This window comes from Dioscorea cayenensis, chromosome 19, assembly GCF_009730915.1.
Source record: "Dioscorea cayenensis subsp. rotundata cultivar TDr96_F1 chromosome 19, TDr96_F1_v2_PseudoChromosome.rev07_lg8_w22 25.fasta, whole genome shotgun sequence".
NCBI lineage: Eukaryota > Viridiplantae > Streptophyta > Magnoliopsida > Dioscoreales > Dioscoreaceae > Dioscorea > Dioscorea cayenensis.
In genome coordinates, this window is record NC_052489.1 from 26,935,482 (window position 1) to 26,940,025 (window position 4,544).

Sequence of the window (4,544 nt, forward strand, 5' to 3'; positions counted from 1 at the left end):
CGAACCTGACCCCTAATTCGAATACGGGGAATTTTTTTTCCAATCTCTATCCTTACAGGAATTTTTCTGGTTCGAAGATTTCCCGGCCCAATTAATAAATTAAAATATTATTATTATTTAAAAAAATTATAAAATATGTGCTAAAAAAAACCATAAATTTTTTCATAATTGAGAAACCCATTTACAAATACGACTTAACACAAAATACTAACATACACAATCACCAATAAATTATTTGTAAAATGTTAAAAAAATTTAAAAAATGCAATATAGTTAATATAAGTTTAGAATTTTATTTAATTTTTATACCAATGTTTATCAATTATTAATAATTTGCTAAATAAATAAATATATATGGGTTTTTTTCTAATTTTTATTTAGATATATATATAATATTTAAATTAAATATTTAATATTTTGAGGCCGGAGCGGACGGGGAGGATATTCGAGGCCTCGGCCCCGACTCCCAAAAAAATTCCCCTCTGGAATCGGGTTACCAGTCGAGACCGAGGCTAATTGACATCGTTACTAGTCCGGAATAATGGGCTGAATGATGTGAATGCCTATGTTGCATCCATATCATCATACTTTCTCCCTCCTGTCTTAAAGAGAAAAATCAAAATTCATTTCATTTCTCCTTCCCAAATCTTCATCTCATTTCTAGATCTGCAAAGAGCTGCTAACTACGTGTTTGTTCGCCGAAGTAGAGACCGAAGGGACAGAAGTGAGAGTTGATATGACACTTCCACTTGTTTGGTTTACTGAAATGGAGGCCAAAGTGCAGAAATGACCACTTCCAAAACTTTCCACTTCACTCTTTGATTTCGAAAAAATTTTGGCCGAAGTGTGACTCCGGTGTTTCATTTTCGCCACGTGGTTTCATGTGGTGATTAAAATCACCCATTTTTATTTATTTATTTATTTTATTTATATTTTATTTTTTTGTGGTTTGTTATTTATTATTTTAATCTTTTATCGTTTTTATCAATTTTTTATCTTTTATCGTTTTAATTTTTAATTTTTTTAATTATTTAATTTTTTTATTGTTTATAAAAATTTTGTTTTTAAAATTATAATATTAAATAATTATAAAGTCAACCCAACAAGGACAAAGAGATAATCTCATCCCATGATGAAGTGGTGAGTAGAACCTCATTTTCATTATTTTTTAAATTTTCACTTTCACTGACAAAAAAAAATGGTTAATGATTTGACACTTCTGCTTTTAACCAAACACATGGAACTAAACACTTCAACTGAAACTTTCACTTTAGTCGAGTGGCACTTCAAGGCTTCCACCACTTCGGTGGACTACTTCCAAACCAAATGCAACCTAAGCCTTGAGAGCAATTTTGCATGCTACAACAAAGTGTTTCTTTTACATCTTGTCTTCTGCAATGCCTTTGGCTCTAATTGCATTTTCCTTATTGCACTCCATTGTAATTGGTGCAATTTAATTTTAAAAAATATAACTAGATAACCGGTGTTAGATGTGAAAACTCAAAAAAAAAACACACACACACACATTTTTTGCTCTTACAAGACAAAACTGTAGTAAAAAACAAAATTACTAAGTAGCTCTTTGTATAACTAGATTGCTACTCCAATATAACCACCCAAAACTTGCTAATTCTCAAAATAAACAGAAAGGACAAGCATAAGTAGGGTTAATTTCACTCATGGCCACAAATATTTACAATTTATAACACTGTGGCCACAAAACTTTTTTTTATAACACAAAATCCACTTAAATTTGCTCCAGTTCCACCTGTGTCCACACTGGCCTGTTTTAAGACTGTTTCTGGCGCCACATCGGCAAATTCGCCGGAAACAGCCTTAAAACAGGCCATTGTGGCCACAGGTGCAATCGGAGAAAAGTTAAATGATTTTTGTGTTATAACAAAAAGTTTTATGGCCACAGCGTTATAAAGTGCAAAAATTTGTGACCATGAATGAAATTAACCCAGTATAAGTAGTGATCATGATTACATCACAATTTATAATCTGAAAAACTAAAAATAATCAAAATCTCATTGAACAACATATCTCAGTAATATGACAAAAGAACCAAATGACTATAAATCCAATTATCTTAATTTATCAAGCTTCAAGTGTCTATAGTCATTTAATTCAATAAAAAAGTGAGGGCACAAAAATAAGAACACTGCATCCAATTTCTCTCAGCATCCATGAACCATGTTTTTAGTGTATGTTTTTTTTTTTTGATGGAAAACATGTCATGGAAGGAGGAAAAAAAGGGGTGCACAAGGGCTACATCAGAAAGATCAAGATAATGTGGAAAAAAATTCAAGAATCAAGAGTCACTTCACTAAGACAGTAAGGGCACGAGAATAATGACACAAAAAACACTTCCAAATATGCCCAACAACCATGCACAAAGAAAAGCCGAACCATGTTTTCAGTGAGGACTACATCTGAAGGCTCAAAATAATGTGAGAACAAAGCCACTCTACTTCCAAATGTGTCATATTGTGGGCCCCACACATTTTTTTTTAATTTAATTTATTTATTTTTACATGTATGGTTGTTACGGAATAGGGGGAAAACCCCTTTTTTTTATTAATTTTTTTTTAATCTCTATATTTATTAGATTTTCAAACCCTAGCTGCCTCCACCTCTTTGTTTCTTCTGATATAGATTCTTGTGTGGACCAAAAAAGAGAGAGATCTTGCCTCTTTCCTCTTTTTTTTGTGTGGTGCCATGGCGAGGTGAGCGCTTTTCATCAAGGGTTGTGTCGTTATTGTTGTGAGATAAGCGTTCTCATCCTAGATCTAGGGTTAAGTGATGGAATTCTTTTTATCTTCTAAATCTTGTTATTGTTTAATGTTCTTATTTAGGGATTATGCTATGTATTTGGTGGATTGATTTTTCTCATGATGAAACCGGCCATTGAAAAATAAATTTTCTATATTGATTTGTAAAAAATTGTTGTTGCCTATGTTCATGATCACGTTCTCTGTGTTAAAAACATTATTCTTCATTTAAAAAATAATAATAATATTGCTATTATTATTTTTGAAATTAGTGTGGAATTTAGGGTTGTTGGCGTCCCCTTTAGCACTCACAAATTTAATATATATATATATATATATATATATATATATATATATATATATATATATATATATATATATATTAAATTTTTGGATTGGATGGATGTGTTCATGCAAGTCAGGTTCTATATATATATTATATATATATTGATAGATTGTATTGTTTCTTTTAAGAAAACTTAGTTTTAGATTCCACTGAATTTTGATGAATGGAACAAAGTTGGTTGAGGTTCTGCAGTTGGTATATATATATATATATATATAATTGATTAATTGTTTTAGATATCGTATTTGTTTTGATTTCTTAGGGATTAGCGGAGAAGTTTTATGTATGAATAGTTAACACACACAGATTTATATATAAATATATATATATATATATATATATATATATATATGTATAAATTAGATTGTTTGATGTTTTAAGTGTTATGATAGTTAGGATAGGAATTTGATCCACTGTATATTTATGTGTATATGTAGCATGTTTAGCGTTTTAATATATTGGAATGTACTCTTAAATATAGGGTATTCTGTGGAAGCCTAATTTCGGAGTGCTTTTAATTTTGGTGTTATTTAGTCAGGTAAGTATACCATATATAAATATCAGTACATATTTTTTTTGAATTTTGATAAATTGTCATTTTGATTTATTCACTTATTTATTTTTGGTAATGGTTTATTATTATTATTATTATTATTATTATTATTATTATTATTATTATTATTCATTCAATTAAATTTTATTTAATATATATTAAAATTTTGACTGCTCATTCTTCTGACTTTCGTGAGCATGTGTGAAAAGGGTGTTGTTATTTTTTTTATTTATTTCAGATTTACAATCACATATGTTCTGACTTATGTGAGCTTTTAGGATTTTTTTTTTTTTATATTTATTTAAATTCTTTTTCAGAAACTCCAATTACCATAATTTCTTCTAATATAGAAACTAATGAATTATTTTGATATACTTGTTAAATATTAATTATTATTGTCACATGATTGATTAAATTTCTAAATATTGTTGTGAGACATTAGCATTATCTTAATTTGAAATAATTGGAATTATTTTCATCAGAAAACGGGATCACCGAATTTCAGTATTACTGTGTTGACAATAATTTTGGACATACCAATATATTTTTGTATAGAAATTCATAGTCCCCAATTAACTATGCAATAACCCTGTCACTGGGGGTTAAACATTGACCGTGTCGACACGTACTTCTGACATAGAAACTATAATTTCACATCGTTCCGTCGGTGAAAAATAACGGCTTTTGATATTCTGGCTCTGGTCACCGAGGGTAAACTTATGAGTTCTGAAATCTGACTCGAGTCACCGAGTTTAAATAAATGAGTTATGATGTTTACTTTTGGCATTAATTGTTTAAGGGACTTATATGCTCGTTACTTTGGTAAATTAAATTTGTTTTGAATTATTTCTGATTTCTGGGTTTCTTTTGA